General features: G+C 42.7%; 1 pseudogene; it reads right to left on the reverse strand.

Annotated features, from left to right (window-relative positions):
• Positions 1-17,186: 17,186 nt before the first annotated feature.
• On the reverse strand, positions 17,187-17,359 carry LOC141414377 (small nucleolar RNA SNORA73 family; annotated as a pseudogene).
• Between the last annotated feature and the right edge of the window lie 2,224 nt (positions 17,360-19,583).

Raw genomic sequence — 19,583 nt, forward strand, 5'->3', positions numbered from 1 at the left:
GCGATCTTTCAGTCTTTTTAATATATGCTCTCATGGCTATAAACTTTCCTTTCAGGACTGTCTTTGCTGTGTCCCATAGGTTCCAGTAGGTTGTGTTTTCATTTTCATTGACTTCCAAGAACTTTTTAATTTCCTCTTTTATTTCACTGATGACCCATTGTTCAATAAGCAATGAGTTATTCAGTTTCCAGCTGTTTGTATGTTTTTTTTCTTTACTTTTGTTGTTGAGTTCTAATTTTATTGCATTGTGATCAGATAGAATGCATGGCATAATTTCTATTTTCTTATATTTGCTGAGGCTTGCTTTGTGGCCTAGGATATGATCTATTTTGGAAAAGGTTCTGTAGGCTGCTGAGAAGAATGTATATTGTGTAGAAGTTGGATGAAATGTTCTGTAGACATCAAGTAGGTCCATTTGATCTATTGCATATTTTAGGTCTAGGATTTCTTTATTGATTTTTTGTTTGGTTGACCTATCTATTGATGATAATGGGGTGTTAAAGTCTCCCACAACCACTGTGTTGGAGTTAATATATGCTTTTAGGTCCTTCAGAGTATGTTTGATGAAATTGGGTGCGTTGACATTGGGTGCATATAGGTTGATAATTGTTATTTCCTTTTGGTCTATTTCCCCTTTTATTAGTATGTAATGTCCTTCTTTATCTCGTTTGATCAACATAGGTTTGAAGTCTACTTTGTCAGAGATAAGTATTGCTACTCCTGCCTGTTTTGGGGGGGCCATTGACTTGGTAAATCTTCTTCCAGCCTTTCATCCTAAGCCTGTGCTTATTTCTGTCAGTGAGATGGGTCTCCTGTAAGCAACAAATTGTTGGATCTTCCTTTTTAATCCATTTCATCAAACGGTGCCTTTTGATGGGGGAATTAAGTCCATTAACATTAAGTGTTAGTACTGATAGGTATGTGGTGATTCTTGTCATTTAGTTGTCTTAGTTGTTTGAAGGTTTGATTGTGTGTACCTAAGTTGAGGTTACTCTCTACTTTCTTGCTTTTTCTTTTCCTGTAGTTTGGTGCTGCCTGCCCTTTCATGGTTATGTTGGGTTTCACTCTCTGTGTGCAGAATCCCTTGAAGAATTTTTTGTAGTGGTGGCTTTGTGGTCACATATTGTTTTAGTTTCTGCTTATCATGGAAGACTTTTATTGCTCCATCTATTTTGAATGATAGTTTTGCTGGGTAGAGTATCCTGGCATTGAAGTTATTTTCATTCAGTGCCTGGAAGATCTCACCCCACGCTCTTCTTGCTTTTAATGTTTCTGTTGAGAAGTCTGCTGTGATTTTGATGGGTTTACCTTTGTATGTTATTTGTTTTTTCTCTCTTACAGTCTTCAATATTCTTCTCTAGTTTCTGTACTTGTTGTTTTAATGATGATATGCCATGGGGTAGTTCTATTTTGATCTGGTCTGTTTGGTGTTCTGGAGGCCTCTTGCATCTATATAGGAGTAGATTTCTCTAGATTTGGGAAATTTTCTGTTATTATTTTGTTGAATATATTTTGCATTCCCTTTGTTTGCACCTCTTCTCCCTCTTCAATGCCCATGATTCTCAGGTTTGGTCTTTTGATGGAGTCAGTGAGTTCTTGCATTTTCTTTTCACAGGTCTTGAGTTGTTTAACTAATAGTTCTTCGGTTTTTCCCTTTACCATTTCATCTTTGAGTTCTGAGATTCTGTCTTCTGTTTGTTCTATTCTGCTGGATTGGCCTTCCATTTTGTTTTGCAGTTCTGTTTTGTTCATTTTTTCTGAGGTTTTCCACATCCTGAGTCCCTTCCTTTTTAATGTTGTCTATTTTTGTCCTGAGTTCATTTATCTCTTTATTAATCATGTTCTTTGTTTCACTTTGGTGTTTATACAGTGCTTCTATGGTTTTTTTTACTTCTTCTTGTGTTTTTTCAAATTCTCTATTTTTGTTGTCTTGGAATTTCTTGAGTGTCTCCTGTACATTTTGGTTGATCATATCCAGTATCATCTCTATAAGATTCTCATTGAGTACTTGTAGTATGTCTTCTTTTAAATTATTCTTGTGGGCTTCATTGGGTTATTTGGCATAGTTTATCTTCATTTTGTTGGAGTCTGGATCTGAGTATCTGTTTTCTTCATTTCTCTCTGGTTCCTGAACTAATTTTTTGCTGTGGAGAAACTGGTTTCCCTGTTTTTTCTGTCTTCCTGTCATTGCCCTTGGTGTTGTTATTGTCCCTGTACTGTGTGCAATTAAGTATTTTCTAGCTTGTAATAATAACAATGGTGATATTTAGAATGGAAGGGTAAGAGGAGATGGAAAGCAAAGAAGTGAAAGAAAAAGGGAAAAACAAACAAGTAGAAAAAAACAAAACAAACAAACAAGAAAAAAGTTTCAAAGATATAAACAGGGAGAGATAGTGTACTAATCAACAGTAAGCTGAACAGGCAGTAGAGAGACAGAGAGAGGATTGACAATAAAAAAAAATAAATAAATAAAAGTAAAAATTAAAAAATGAAAAAAATTCCCAAGTTCAAATGCAATAAAGTTTCAGTCTTAATAATTTTGGTGTTCGTCCCTCAGCCTCCAATACTGGAGATGGTGTCTCAGAAGTAGTTCTGTCATTGTCTCATCAAAGGGGAAAAAAACTAGAAAAAACAAAACAAAACAACACAAAACAAAACAAAAAAAAAAACCAAAGTTTCCCAAGTTCAAATGCAATACAGTTTCAGTAAGTTTTTCAGCATGCAGGTGTAGTTCAATTGTTGTCTCATCAAAGGAAAAAAGAAAAAAAAGAGTCTGGAGACAGTTCTGTGAATGGCTATCTGAGGCTGGGTCTCACCTGCCCGCTGCTGTCAGCCTGCTGTTGCTGGAGGCTTTATTTATGCAGATCTCAGGAGTGAGCTTAACACTCACCTGGCCCCTCAGGCTTTGTTTACTTAGAGTTTTCCTGGGTGCGACCACGACTGCTACAAGTTTTCCACTTTCCAAGCACACTGGGGGAGGTGACACTGTGCCAGCTTTCTCAGGCCTGTGTGTTTATTTATAGTTCATGTGGGAAGTGGGTCTTCCCCCCTCTCCTGTGGAGTTTTCCTCCCACTGCCACTTTTACAAGCTTTCCCACTCCTGGTTGCTGGGTGTGTGTCGCTGCTCCTGCCTTCTCCAGCCGGCTTGTTGTGAGGGATTTCCCCTCCCCCCCCTTCAGCACTCAGGGCACCCCGCCCTCTTTGCTACATGTCTTTTTTGTTGTTATTGTTTATTATTCAGGTTTTTTTTCTTTTTTCCCTGGGTGGGGGTCAGTCTGTCCAGGGGACTATGCTGATCTGGTCCAGGATTGTCTGTGGGAGTACTGAGTGCCATTTAGCTCACCTTGTGGTCTGCATCTTCCCAAGCCGTCTGGGCACTGCCGTCTGGTGGCCTGGGGGCCCTCCTGATTTCTCCATTTAACATGAAGTGGAGATGCTCTGTGCAGGCTGGAGGTGTAGAGGAGGCAAAGTTTTGCCTCTTCTCGGTGGCTTTTCCTGTAAGGTGTATCTCCAGCGTCTATCCAAGATTTTACTTTAGGAGGCACGCTTTCTGCTTCCTCCCTCTAGCCGCCATCTTCACTTTTTCTATTCTTTTGCCTCCTGCTTATTCTGTCCCCCAGGAAACACTCTGACTTTTCTCCCTCTTGTTCTTCATACTTCCCCACCATAAGTAGTGACACCCAATGGCACTGAGCACCTTTCATGGTCAATGCATTGAGGGGAGATCACTGGGCCTACGCTCACTTTGTTGAGAGAGAAAGAGAACACTCATATTCTGCACAATGTGGATGGGAAAAGAGAAAAGAGGCCAAGCACTTAGATGCTGCCCCACCTCAGCTCTGTGTGACCATGAATTCTGCAAAGCCAGAAGGGTGGGTTCCCAATGCCACCATCATCCTGACAGGCTGGGAGATCTGTCCCCACTGGGACTCAATTTCCTCTTCTATAGAATAATGTTTAGAATGAGCAACCTTTACCCAGACATGGTGGCACATGCCTATAATCCCAGGACATGGGAGGCTGAGGCAGGAGGATCATGAGTTTGAGGTCAGCCTGAGCTGCATAGCAAGATTCTGTTTCAAAAAAAAAGTTAAAAGAATGAGCTACTTCTATTTATGGTCCCAAAACTCTATGTGTTTGGGTGTGGGGGCAGAGGCACCTTGAAATGACTTACAGCACACCACATAAATATGCTATGGTTAGAGAGGAAGAAAGAAAACGTGATAAAATAATTATCTGAGCAGTGTATCCATTTCCTGGGGCTTCCATAGCAAAGTGCCACAGAATGGGTAACTTTAAACAACAGATACTTGTTGTCTCATAGTTCTTGAGACCAGAAGCATGAAATCAAGTGGCCCTCAGAAGACACTGGAGAAGGAGCTGTTCCAGAACTCTCTCCCAGCTTCTGACAGCAGCAGGTGCTCCTTGACTTGTAGATTCATCATTCCAATCACCTGTCTTCATGTGACATTCTCCCTGGGTCTTCATGTTACCAGTGGGTGATCTCAGAAGTCCTGGTTTAAAAGATCTCAGGTCCTGACATCTCTAGAACAGAGACACAGATTGCAAAGCAGGAGCAAAGTTTTATTGAAAGGGAAAGGGAAGTGTAGGCAGGAGGATACACCACAAGAGAGAGTGGTGGGCTCTGGCCAGATGGCACAAAAGCCCTGATCTTTGTTCAAAGGGCAATTTATAAATTGTAATAGCAAACAGTGGGAAAAATCTGGGTGGTTTTTGCAGCAAGGACCAGGGTAATTGATAGGTTTGTTTGACAAGGTCTTTTTATATAACATGGGACATTCCATGCATGCACTTATGCTGATTCCCAGGTTTTTAATTGTGTTTATGAGATGCAACCAATATTCATAAGGCCTTAAGTAGAGGACTTTACCTGAGAGGTCAGATTGAGACCAGATTTCCTTTCTGGTGCATGTGCCATTATCTGGTCTGAGCCAGCCAAGAGACTCCCTTGTCTTTTGGGGAATTTACAACTGAACAGAAATTTACAACTGCAATCCTAACCATAAAATGACCATTACAGGGGATGTCTGAGGATGGTACTGGGCAGGAACAAGGAGGAGATCAGCATGGAGTGACCCCCTCCTTGAGGAGAGTTGACTCCCATGCAGTTTTATCTGTTTGTTCCCTGTTACTGGCCTGCCTCATTCACATCATCTTCCCTCTGTGTGTGTGTGTCTCCGTTTCCAACAGTTCCCTTTTATAAGAACACAAGTCACATTAAATTAGGGCCCAACCTAATGACCTTATTTTAACTGGATTATCTCTGTAAAGACCCTATTTCCATATAAGATCACATGCTGAGATACTGGATTCTAGGGCATTAACATATCTTGGGTGGTAGGGAGGCACGGTTCAACCCATAACTGCTATTGCAGAGTTTATTAAACTCTTTCTATAAGGAGCCACATGGTAAATATTATAGACCTGTGGGCCATGCTTTCTCTGTCACAACTACTCAACTCTGTTTTATAACAGGAAAGCAGCCAGGGACATAAGTAAATCAATAAGCATGGTTTGTTCCTGCTATCAGGGGAGGGAATGAACGAAAGGGGTCCCTCAGCTTCCCAGTTTCCATGAAAATCACAGGAATTTAAGATCCATAGTGAAAAACATATCAAGAAGCCTCACAAAAAGGAGAGACTTACAAGATGGAAGTGGTAGCAAGGATTTATTTTAGTCAAACAGGATAAAGCATGCAGAAAATGGGTTCTAAATGATGGTTCTTATTGGTTTGAAGCTTGGACCAACTTACCTAAGCTGTCTAATTTGTTGGTCTAAAATCATTCAAAGCATTTCTACAGAAGCTTTCTAATTCCTATAGGATCAGTGATGATATCCTTTCTTTCTGTCTTAATTTTGGTAATTTGTGCATTCTCTCCTCTTTCCTATTTAACCTAGGTAAAGTTTTTTTAATCTTTTCAAGAACCATCTTTGTTTGCATTGAAATTCCCTGTTTTTCTAGTTTTGATTCATCGCTTTCTGGTTCTTAGGTTTTTTTTGTTTTTTTTTTCCTCTTTTCTTTTACTTGCTTTTAGTTTAGCTTGCTCTCCTTTTGGCTAGTTTGTTTAGGTAAATAATTAGATTAATGATTTGAGCTCTTTCTTCTTTTAATATAAATAATTAAATATAAATTTCTCTCTAAATATGAACTTATTGTATTCCATAACTTTTGTATTCATATGAATTCAATTTAAAATATGTTCTAAACACCTAAAAAACTAGCTAGCATTTGTTGCCCTTAACGCAGAGAAACTAAAGCAGATACCTTAAAGCAACTGAGACCAATAGGAAAAGGGGAACAGGTACTAGAGGAAAGGTTAGATCAAAAAGAATTAACCTAGAAGGTAACACCCACGCACAGGAAATCAATGTGAGTCAATGCCCTGTATAGCTATCCTTATCTCAACCAGCAAAACCCCTTGTTCCTTCCTATTATTGCTTATACTCTCTCTACAACAAAATTAGAGATAAGGGCAAAATAGTTTCTGCTGGGTATTGAGGGAGGGAGCGGGAGGAGGCGGAGTGGGTGGTAAGGGAGGGGGCGGGGGCAGGGGGGAGAAATGAACCAAGCCTTGTATGCACATATGAATAATAAAAGAAAAACGAAAGAAAAAAAATATGTTCTAAAAAAATTAATACATGGTGGGTCTTGTCTAGGGTATTTATCTGGGGGATTGTATGTTGAATTCCTACATAGACACCTGATCACATTGTTAACCACAATGGTCCAGTCTGTGATCAGAAGATTTCCAAATTCTTTGTGTCCCATGTGGAAGAATCCACAGCAGGACATGTGACTGTAAGTGGGATTTATTAAAAGTTAGGGAAGGGAATTACAAAAGGGATCATGGTCGGACCAGGTGGAAGCTGCAAGCAGAGAGTGTTTCTCTTTTTCAGGTGCTTTTAAATCTTATGCTAATCTATGGGAAGGGAAGAACCTGAAGATTCCCAACCAATAATCAATGAGTGGGGAGGAGCAATGGTGGTCCTGGGCCAGGTAAGAATGGTCTGAACTGTCCCTGAGCCGGGGTGTGGACTACCTACAATCACTCTATCACTGAGCTACATCTCTAAGAGTTTATATAGTCTTTGTGAGACAGGGGATTCAGGTAGTGAAATAGAAGACAGGAGCAAAATCTGAGCCCCAGAAGTGCTAGTATGGGACCAAAGAAAGTTCTTGAGCTCAAAGATATGGACTCAAGCCTAGAGAAAGAGACAGAGTCCCTGGATAGAACCTCACAACACGCAAAGCTTACCTGCAGGTGCTAGGTACCAAATCTTACTGATAAAGAAACTAGAGTCAGAAAGACCAAGCAACTTGCCAAAAGACTCACAGCTGAGAGGCAGACAGAGTTCAAATCCAGACAATCTGATTCCAAAAGCCGAGCTTATAAGCAGGAGTTCCACCCCTCCCAGGATGGGGCTTTGATTACTCCAGAAGACAAGGAACCAGCAGAGGACAAGTCTCTGGGGACCAGGAACATCCTCTTCACAGATTAAGAGATGCAGGACTAGGACCATACGGGCAGAGGGCCTGGAACATCGTGGTAGAGAGCAGAAATAGTGAACCATTAGAATCCATAGACTTCAAGCTCAACACCTGCATATCCATATCAGCTCCCCCACTCCCCACTTACACAAGCTATGCAAACACCTCTCCCATGAAAGCAGTTGGATGAGGTACTTTTACTCTGAATCAGCAAAGGTTTTATGAGTTGTGTTAAACATAAATTAATCAGTTTACCAGGATTGTAAAGAAATAAAAAGAGAACTGAGGTCAGGGTGCTAATTGGCAGGATGCTAATTGTGCTTTGTCATAGAACCTCCCCCTTGTTGGCCTGTCATCTTCACACTTCATTGACAATCCATTAAAACAATTGCTGGGCCATTAACCCTGACTTTCAGGCAGAAGCTTCCCTTGGGCACAGTTTTGTGACTAGGGCCCTTTTATTAACACTTAGTGTAATTGCTTGCGAGCTGGATAATTGTGATTATATACTACTACTCCAGTATGGAGGGGTAGCTGGAAGAGGCGATCTTTGTCTCTTTATTATTTTTAGTATGTGTGGAATTATCCCCCTCAGGCAAGATAATATATTAAACTTGAATTCTTAAAACAGATAGAGGGCTGTTTACTCAATCTACAAAAGAATTCTCCATAGGATTCCTTAGATTGTGAGCTCCCAGAGCAATCAAAATTATTTGATTTACAAAATTTCCATCTGCTAACATCTTTTCCATATTATGACTCTAGCTAAATGTTGTATAGTATTTGAAAAAAGAAACACAAAGGCTAATTAGTACCTTAGAGACTGCTGAGCACAGAGCTAAACCTGCATTCTAGAGTGGCCAGAAGGCATATTTTAAGGACACCTTGAAGTTAAGCCCTAGAGCCTGGAATAGGAGTGTGACCTGCTAGGACACACAGAGCTGACAAATGAACCAAGGAGAACGCCAATTAGAAGTAAAGGGACCCTGAAATCAGACTGCAATCCAGAGCCGTGCAAGGAGACACTCCTTACAGAGAACAGAGGGAGAAAGTGCTGCTTCCAGAATGGAGGCTTCACACACACGCACACACACACACACACATCCCAGCTACACAAAGGAAAACACACTGACCAGAGATAGGCCTGTTAGAGAGGCTGGAGGTTATTAAAAACCGTCCCCCAAGTCAGATACTTTCTCTTTGTATTCTATCAGCAAACGTCGCTCTGCATTTGAAGTGGGGCACATGTGATAATAAGGACATCCTCTGAGGCATGTGCCACAATGTCTGTATATACAGTGGAGTTGTCATTTGTTCTTGCTTTTTGTTACAAACTGGATTCTGCAAATACCTTACTCTTGGTGGTTAGAGTAAATTTGAAGTTACCTCTGATTTAGCACCATGCACACTCACTTGCACTTCCTTATGCTTTTATGAGGCAGAGAGAGGAGTGTACTGCTGAGAACTGCCCAGTAACCCCACCACACAAGAGTAGGTCCCACTGTGAACATCAATTGTCCCAGCAGAGTTGGGAAGCTTACTAATATGACGGCTCCTGGGATTGAATGCATCACACACCAGTGGGAGTCTGAAAAAAGTGTGGGGCCCTGAAGAGGATTGCAAGCGTGCTACTTCCAAAATAAGAGTACTTGATTAACAAAGCTATCATCTAGACCATCATTTCATAGAAAGACGGCTGTATTAATGAGGCAGGCTAAGATAGGAAAAGTTTGGCACACTTAGAACATATAAGACTTAATACTGTATTTCAGATTGAACATTCTTCTCTTTCCCTAACCTTCTTTTCAATTGCAAATTGGCTAAGGAACAACTCAAACCACCCGATCTCAACCCAGGGACCACCTGTGCCCCTCCCTACTCATCAATTATCAGTGGTTGAGAATCACTAGGTTCTTCCCTTCCCATAGATTAGTGTAGGTTTTAAAAGCCCCTGGAAAGAGAAAAGACTATCTCCACTTCTGGCTTCCACCTGGCTCCACCCTGGCTTTTGTAACTCCTTTCCTTAATCCTTAATAAACTCCATTACCACCCCCCTTATTACCCACATGTGTCCTGCCTGGATGCTTCTATGTGGGACACAAAGAATTTTGGGATCTTCTGATCAGCAACTGCATGAGCCTACAGCATTAACATCAACAAAGCCAGAAGAATAATCTACAAGCACTTACTTAAAGACAGTCAATAATCTTACTTTAATACCTTATGTATTTAAAGTATTGTTCTATTTCTCTTATCTGGCTGTGGATTGGTGATATTTTTGTGCATAGACCTACAGACATCAGGGCAAAAAAAAAAAGGACTGAGCTTGGAAACCTCTGCCCTTCATCCTTTCTGTCCAATGTCACCACTAAACCCACATGGCTGCTGAGCACTTGTAATGTGGCTGGAGGGAACTGAGATGTCCTGGGAGCGCAAAATTCACACCACCAAAATTCAAAAACTTAGTCCCAAAACAGAGCATGCAATTTTGTATTGATTAATTTTTATATTGATTGCATCTTGAAATAATATTTTGGACACATTGGATTAAATAAAATATATCATTAAAATGAATGTGACATGTTTTTTATATTATTTGTGTGGCTGCTAGAGAAAGTGAAATTATTATGTGGTTCACATTAGATTTCTATTGGGCAGTGCTACTCAGATGACCTCTACATGGAGGTAGATTATAGCTTCTGAATATGTTATCGAACTGGCACTGAATTACCAAATAAATAGGATTGTATTGTTTTCATGCAAGGCAGGGAGTTCTCACTCTGAGAACAACTCTGGCTTTGAGGTGACAACTTAACTCCTGTTTCAGACTGTGCCGCTGATGCTCCTTTTGGCCACCAGAGGGCAATGGTGTATATAAAATGTTCACACAGCCGCCACCGGCAGAGCCTCTAGGAAGTGGGTACTAAGTAGTTACTGAAGCCCATTCTTTTCCCTTTCCTTTTATGTCTCATATGCCTAGAGAAGAGACCACAAAGGACTGAGTAGAGCCAGAGCTAGCCCTCAAACTCTGAGGCTCAGCACAGCAAAGCGGGAAGACAATGCTGCGAAAGAAATCAGATGTTCAAAGACCCAGGCAGTGGAGTGAGGTTTGTCCTCCTGGCTTCACTACTAACAAAATGCATGGCCTGAAGCAAGTCACTGGGCCTCTGCTTCCTCCTCTGCAGAGTGAGGAGGTGGAGCAAGGTGAGTTTTAACACGTCCCCCCAACATCAGCATTCTGTTATTTCAAGAATAAACCCCTTGGGCTTGACGGGGCATCCAAATGGGTTCTAATTATAAGATTTCCATGCACAAAAGTACTATAAGTTAACATTATAAGGGCCCCAGCTCCCAACACTTAACAGTAATTGATGAAATATAAAGATTAAAAAATTTAAAAGTTAGCAGTGGCTCACGCCTATAATTATAGTTACTCTGGAGGCAAAGATCTGGAGGATGGCATGGTTCAAAGCTAGCCCCAGGCAAATAGTTCGGGAGACCCTATCCCAAAAAAACCCATCACAAAAAGTGGGGTTGTTCAAATGGTAAGAGAGCCTTCCTAGCAAGTGCGAGACCCTGAGCCTCAGTTCAAACTCCATTGTACAAACAAGCAAACAAAAAAGCCTTAGAAGTCAAAGCCTTGCACAAAAAAGATTATCTCTAAGGGCCAGAACACAGAAACACAACACTGAAACGCAAGAATGTTGCTGAGGATTTGCTGGGCTCCAAGTCAGAGAGCAGGCAAGTGGCCAGGAGTTTTTCTTCTAGGTGAGAGGGGTCCCCAAACCAGGGAGTATGTGGGGCTCCCACACCCAAAGACCAGGGATAGAAACTGCACGGTCTAAAGCTGATAGGAACCTTGCCCAGTTGAGGAGGAACCTGGCCAAAAGTTCCCCAGGCCCAGTGATGGGATCGGCAACACCTCAAGTCATAACAGTGTGGACACCTGAGCTGACGGTAGGAAATCTGGTCCTGAACTAGGATCTGTGGGGACCAAGAAGTCCCAGTTCAAGACCACCTGGCCAGGAGGGGATACACACAGACTACATTTACTAATAGCTCCCTTGAAAAAGACTAAGAAAGGCAGCCAAAACTTGCAACTAAAAAGACTGGTGAGAACTGAATTGGTTCTGTTACCTGCCAGTGTACAGTGTTGTGGGCCTGTGTCGAGGGTCCTTGCCTTCACTGGTCAGAGAACTGACTCGTGAGGTGGCTGATTGACTTTTGAGCCAAAGCTGGTATATGAAGTAGGATTTATTAGAGAGAAAGGAAAGGCTACAGCTAGAACAGTGCAGGGCAGCCCAGAAACCAGTGGCTCCCTGCTCAGGCGAAGGCTGGGGCTTTTTATGGATGCTTTAACACTGGGTCAGGGTATCGGTTAGGTGGATTTTTTCTATTGGCCATGGATTTGCTCACCTGGGCTCTCTTAGATGAGCTGGTCTGTTTGCCCCTTATGGGGGGGTGGACAAACTTGAGAGTATTTTGTTTATCAGCACTGTGGCAGATTTATGAGGTCCTGTATCTCCTCTTCAGGGTACAGGAATGCAGATTTATAACTCCTCCTCAGGATGCAGGAGTCATAGTGCTCTCCATGGGGGATGGGATACTCACTCATCTGTCCTTTAGGTCTCCAGACCCAACAGTTTCAGATGAAGTGAAATAGTGGGGCAATTCAATATGGACACTAAATACTTGTAGTTTCTAGATGCCGTTTTAGGTGCTGAGGATGCAATAATACACAAAGCAAAGTGACTACCCTCATAAAACCCTCATTCTAGTGGAAGAGACAAATTTTTAAAAATTAGGTAATATGCCAAGTACTAACAAGTGTTATGAAGACATGTTTAGGATCTCCAAAGTTATAATGAAATGACTAACATCCATTTATTTAAAAAAAAAAAAACATAGATATGAAACAACAAATAGGCTAAATAAAACAAAAGTAATTTATGAAAAAGAACTAATGAAATGAAACTTATAGACATCAAAATACATAAACTTAGCAGTATTAGATAAACTCTGAAGCCATGGAGAAGAACATTAATTAGAAGACAGTGCTGAAGAAGCCACCCATAATGGAGCACAAAGAATTTATTTTAATATGAAAGGGCACATAAAAAATACAGAAGACAGACTGACCGACAGATACCAACATACATCTAATAAAAATTCCAGAAGAAAAGAATAAAAGGAGTGAAAGAGAATGTTGTTCAAGGGGGTAATATCTGAATTTTCCCAGTATTATAGTTAGTTCACTAAGAATTCTAGACATGAACACACAGGAACTTGTATTTTCACTGTGATGTATCTAAGTGTCTATACATCATAGTGAAACTGAGACATGTAGTGATAAAGAAAAAACTCTCATCAGAGAAAACAAGACAAATTACCTACAAGAGAAAGAAAACTGATGGTAGCAATAGATACCAGAAAACACAAAAAGAACTCTTATAAAGTCCAGAGAGTAAGTCACTATCAATGTAGAATTCTATACACAGCTAAATTATTCATTCAAGAGTAAGAGGAACACACACACACACACACACACACACACACACACACACTTTTTCATTCGTACAATAATTAAAAGAAATTACAGCCATGGGCCTCAGCTAAAATAATTACTAAAAAGTGATCTCATCATTGAAATTACAGAAGTTTAGAGCTGAACAACAAAAGCGCTGCATATGTAAGCAATAATATTGCTATGACATGCTGATTCCAGCTATGATCCAGGCATTGCATTAGGCATTTCCCCAAAGTGTATCTCTCAGCACTCAAAGTCAAGTAGATATTGTTAACTCTTCTATAAGGAAGAAAAACATTTTTGGTAGAACAAGGTAACCATGCTCTTGTGGACTAAATGTTAGCATTCCTAAAAATTCATATGTTGAAGCCTTTACCCCCAATGTGAAATATTAGGAAGTTAGGCCTTTGGGAGGTAATTAGCTTTCAGTAAGATCATGAGGCTGGAGCCCCCAGAATAGGATTAGTGCCCTCATAAGAGGAAAAAACACTGGAGCTTCCTGTCTGCCATTTGAAGATCCAGCCAGATGGCAGCTGCACCTAAGCCAGAAAGAGTTCTGATCAGAACCCTCCCATTCTGGTCCCCTGATCTCAGACCTCCAACCTCCAGAACTGTGAGGCACAAATGCTTTCTGCTTAAGTCACCATTCTGTGATATTCTGATACAGCAGTCTAAGCTGGGACACATGCATAACAGCCTAAATGTGTATCAGAGCCCCTGAAGCAAGAAGGATAAGTGCAGGTGGAATTTTCCTGACCCCAAGGAACAGGAAGAGGGGCCTGTGCCAGGTACCAACAGCCTTCTGATAGCAAGGAGGTGTACAGCAGAAGAACTCAGAAGTATTTCGTGCTTCACTGTCTTTTCCCTACTCACCTTCACCTGAAACCTAGGCTGCCTTGTTTAGAATATTACAATACCGGGGGCTGGCAGAGTGGCTCAAGCAATAGAGCACCTGTCTAAAAAGCATAAGGACCTGAGTTCAAACTCCAGCACCACCAAAAAAAAAAGAAACTTAAAGTACCACAATATCAGGTCAGGGGCATAGTTCAAACAGTAGAGAGCCTGCCTAGCAAGCATGAGGTCCGAGTTCAACCCCTAGTACAGAAAAAACAAATAAATAAAAATTAAATACTATAATATCAAGAACACCTGCCCAGCTCTAAACCAGAAGTGTGTTCAAGTCATGGATGGAGGCATTTATAGGAATGAGGTACTTGGCCCGAAGGTTACCAAGCCTGGCCAAATACCCTGGAATGTCCCAGGAGCTTTCATACATACTTTCCCCCATAGACTCATGTTTAACTGATCTCAATGGATGCCTGGGAAGTAGGGTTATTTAAAACTCCCTGGGTGATATTATAAACGATAGTTGAGAACTACTAGCCTAGAACTGAGTAAGACAAAGGAAAAACTTTCTTGCTGCACTAACAGGCTGAATCTGGGGGGCAGAGGCCTGTGGACCCCTCTAGACAGCCAGGCAGATACTTTGGCAAACCTGAGGAGACTGTTCTGACAACTTTGGGAACTGGTTCCCCTTTCCTTGGAGGAAAAGTGTAGTTCTTCTCTGAAATCAGTGAAGAGGAAGAATAGGCTACTTGTCGCAGCAAAGCTGACAGTGCTCCAGGGGCGGAGGAGGGGAGTTCTCTCTTCTCTTGATGCTGATGAAATTAAAGGCCAGCAGCCTGGGACAGTGGGTGACACTTCCCTTCTCATTTACACGGCCTCACATGGAAGTGACCTAGACAGAGTAGGTGTGCTGTCCGACCTTCTTCCCTGGATTTAGAACGCACTTCTCTGCCCTCTCCCAATGCTCTTCCGTCCCTGCTCCCACCTCTGCATCTCCAATATCCCCTAAATCCTGGTCACCTCATCCTGTCTCAGCCTCTCCACAGCTACCCTAGCCCAGCACTCCTGGAACATCTGACCGATGCTCCTGTGCTCCCTGCCTCCCCTACACAATCCATCATGGGACCTCACCCTTCCCAGTGCCTGCCAGTTCTCTGTCCTTGCTGGCCATTTCCAATGCCACTACCAGGATGGCACCTGAGTTTGTGCCCTGCCCTGGTGGCTCCACTCCCTAGACCCCCTCATGAAAGATGGAAATATCTCCTGAGCTGCCATGTGGTGGCTGAATCATCTTCCTGTGTTCGTGACTGCCTTGCTGATTACATAAAACCCAACTTCCTTAGCTTGGAGCCTTCTTACGGCCTTACTTCACCCCTTCTCATCATCATCACAGCTCCGGACTTGGGCTTTCAGAGCCTGGGACGACTAACTTCCCCAACCAACTTCCTCCTGTCCTCTTTTGTGACCTTCTGCTATGTCCCCACCCTTTCTAGGTGCCCTGAGCTCATCATCTAGGTCCTCACAGCTCTCCAAGAGCATAAACAATTTGCCGTGTCTGCTTGCCTTCTTTTCTCTTCCCCCTTCATTCCATCCTGGGCCCTGGCAGGTCATCCTGGACATGACCATGCCATTTATCACTGGGCTTGTCCCTGTGCCAGATGTGGCTGCCTCAACAGCCCAGGAGAGAAAGCTGACCACGAGGAACTGCCTGCCACTGAGCTGGAGCAGTCCAAGGCCAGCTTGCTGGTGATTGCTGCTCAAACATCCCCTGGAACCACACGTGGCTGAACACCAGGCCCTGTGTTAGCACAGAAGAACAAAGTTGAAATGACAGGGTAGCCTTCCTGGGGCTCCCAGGGCAGTGGAATGGATGCACAGGTAAACAGCTTGACCACATGGAGCAATGGTCACCACCATGGTGGTGGAGACCTCTGCAGGCCATACTGACCACTGCTGCTCTCACCCCTGTGGGAAAGTGACTTTCTCAAGACCTGGGCCTACTCTCTAACTGGGTGCCGTGGCCAACTCCCCATCCTTCTCACATGAGGAGCCCTTTACTCTCAGAGGGAAGGAGCTTAAGCATCTCTGGAAAAGGAAAATAAGAACGAAGCCTGGGCCTCAAGACTTCCAGCCAACTGACATGAAGTCCTCAAAAGCTACATCTTCCCTCAGCAGCGAAGGACTGTTCTGAGCCCTGTTCACCTGGGAATTCCAGCCCCACCCACTCCTGCCTTAAGATCCTCAGGAACTGCCCAGCCTCCCTGCCACACTGACCCTCTGTTGATCTGTAGCAGGAGGACTTGGGGACTCCCACTCAGGGCCTAGTGACAACACAAGAGCATTGGGCGAATGGCAGGTGAGCTGCGGCTGCTGCAGGGGGACTGCAGGTATGCAGCTGGGTGGTGTTGTGGTTGCTGCTGGTATGTGTGCGGTTGTGCTCGTACGATCACATGCGGTTGTCACCGTTGTGGCTGCTTTGTGCTTTGTGGCTGCTGTGGCTGGTGAGGTTGGAGGGTGGTATGGTTGCAGCAGGCATTCTGGCTCCTTCACAGCCGCAGGGGACATCTGACAACAACTCATCACACAGCAGAGCAAGGCTGTGCCTGGGCAAGCAAAGAAAGGGAAGGGAAGAGAAAGGAGACTGCCTCCGGTGCGCATGTGGGGGAGGGAAACACAAGAGCTCCCTGGCCCCACAGCACTTCTCCCAGCACACTGTGTAGGCTGCTGATCCAGAGCTGAAGTCAAGTCCAAGTGCTTTAACGCTGCTCCTCTGCACAGCACCGCCTCCACTCCCAGAGCACTTCCCTTGTGCAGAAACCAGCTCTCCACACCTCCCAAAACAGACCCTGCCCCATTCCACTGTCCTGAGGGGCATCCAGCAAGCCTGGGCAAGTGGTGCTGGTAGCTTGGAGTGGGGGGACCTCATGGGGAGACAGGACATACCTCAGTTCACAACAGAGGCCGCAGTTCACATGAGTGGCCCAGCCTTGATCCTGGGCCCCAGAGTCAACATGAGGCAGGGTGGACTGGCCCAGTCCTCCAGTAGGCAGAACCTGGGCATCTCCTGCTCACCTACACCCACCACTCTTTCAAGAGCCCCTCGACTGGTGCGAGTTTGTGGCCTACCCAGTGTGGCAGGCAGACACCCTCAGCCTTTGGTGTCGAGGCTGGAATTCTACAACTGCCTCAGGAAACCTAGGTCCTATGCAATTTATCCCCCTCCTCCTCCTCTGACCCCTGCTGCCCATCGTAAATTTCTTGCTTTGTTGTTTTTTTTTTTTTTTTCTTTCTTTCTTTTTTTTCACTTGTTTCCTGCATGGTTTGTCTCCTCAGTCACCAGCTAAAGGACTCTGAGAAGTTGTAGGAATATGCAGGCGCAGACTCAAGGCCCGGCTTTTTCTCCAACACTGTGGAAAGGGACTGTACATCATGGGGCAGAACCCTGTGAGAGTGACCTCCCAGGGTATCCACGTTGGGTCTTGCTTTGTTTTAAATTTGTTAAAATACAGTCCAAGAGTCAAAAGGCACAAAATGAAATACCCCTCTCATGCCTTTCCCTGAGCCACTCAGAGACAGTTTATATATACTGTGTTAGTGAGACTTTTCATTGCTGAGTGAAGCAAAGGAAGGAAGGATCTGTTTTGCTCATGCTTTCAGAGGTTTCAGTCCATTGTCGTGTGGTGGCATGGTGGAGCAGAGCAGCTCACCTCATGATAGCCAGGAAGCAGAAAGAGATGCCTATGCTAGAGGGCCTTCTCCTTCCCTTTTATTCCATCACCCACAGTCTATGGGATGGTCCTTCCCTCACTTAGTTAATGCTCTGGAAATACCCTTGCTGACACACTCAGAGGTGTGCTTTTACAAATTTCCTAGGCGCCTCTAAATCCAATCAAGTTAGTGACGAAGATGAACCATCACAAATATACAAGCAAATATGCATGGTACGCATGCAAAGGAGCACAGCGTGATGAGTACTAACTCTGCAGCAGACTGCCTGAGTTCAAGATCCAGACCGCAGCTGGGAGCCATTGGTTTGAGCCTGTAATCAGAGGCTGAGATTGGGAGAATCATGGTTTGAGACCAGCCGGACAAATAGTTCATGAGACCCCCGCTCTAAAATAACCAGAGCAAAATGGATAGGAAGTATGAATCAAGCTGTAGAGAGCCTGCTTTGCAAGCATGAAGCCCTGAGTTCAAACCCCAGTCTCACCAAAAAAGAAAAGAAAAGAAAGATCCAGGATGTCCCTTTCTAGCTGGTATGTGACCTTGGACAAACTTGCCATGCCAGTTACCCCATCTGCAAACAAGACAGAGTCACAATACCTGCCTCACAGGAATATGGCAAGGCTCAACAACCCACATTAGCTGTCCTTGTAATCTGCATTCTTTTCTCTCCATTTCACAGAAATAACACACTATTTTGCTCACAGTTCAGAGCATCTTTTCATTTTAAAATGTATCTTGGAATTCATTCCCACATAAGTACATAAACTGCTTCTGTAGTCTTTTCAGAGTTGTAGAGTCCCTGTCTCAGTGCACTGTGATTTATTTAGCCAGTTTTTTTTTTTTAAATAACATTTAGGTGGTTTCCAGTCTTTTATTCTTTCAGACAATGCTGCAATGAATAACCTTGTACATGCTTCATTTTGTCCAAAAGTGGTGAGGAGGAATTTCTAGAAGCAGAATACTTGTCACCAAGTATATGCATTTATACTTTTCACCTTCCATCAGTTTGTACAAATTTAACATCCCATCATCAACAGAAGAATTTCTGTTCCCCATACTTTCAATGGAGTGTAAACATTTTTTAAAATCTTTTTGTCAGTTTGGTAAGTACTATCTCTGTGTATTTTATTTTATAAGTTCTCTTATTATAAGTATTGTGAATCACTTTTTATATGTTTATAAAACATTTGTGTTCCTTTTTCTGTGAACTCTGTTCTCATCTTCTGCTTGTTTTTGTATCACATAGAAGGTCATTTTTCTTATTGATTAGTAGGAGTCTTTTTGAATTAGGAATATTAGCATATTTTTCCTGGCTTGCCATTATTCTTTTAAATTTGCTGTTAGTTTCTTTTCATACATAATTTGTAATGCAATAGAAGTTACCTGTTTTTCTTTACAGCATCAGCATTTAATGTCGTACTTTGAAAGTTCTTTGCTGTTACAACCTGCTTATCAGATCATTTTAAAATCAATTGTTTCTTCTAGAATCTTTAACATTTTAAATCTCTGGTTCTTCTTGGTATGTATCCTGATATAAGAAGTGAAGTATGGATCCAACCTAATTTTTTCCAGATGGCCACCCAACTTGTCTCAATACCATTTATTGAATAGTGCATCTCTCCCCCTGATGATCTGGAGTGCTTCATTACCACAAGCTGAGCTCTCCATAGTGTTGTTCTATTTCTGGACTCCCTATTTCATTCCAGCTCCAAGATGGGTGTCCTACGCTATTTTAATTAGTGTAGCTCTGTAGTGCACATTATATCTTATAGGGTTAGTTTCTTGCTCCTCTTCCCATTTGAACTGTTAGTTTTCCTGGGATTTCTTTTAATTTATAGGTTAACTAGATCAGAATGATATGAAACATAAGAGTGCATATGGTGCTAAGAAAAGAATACGATTCCTAGAAAAGAATATGATTACTAGAAAAGAATTCAAATATATCAGATGAGGGGGTTCCCAAGACTATCTTCA

Source organism: Castor canadensis, chromosome 11 (assembly GCF_047511655.1).
Source record: "Castor canadensis chromosome 11, mCasCan1.hap1v2, whole genome shotgun sequence".
NCBI lineage: Eukaryota > Metazoa > Chordata > Mammalia > Rodentia > Castoridae > Castor > Castor canadensis.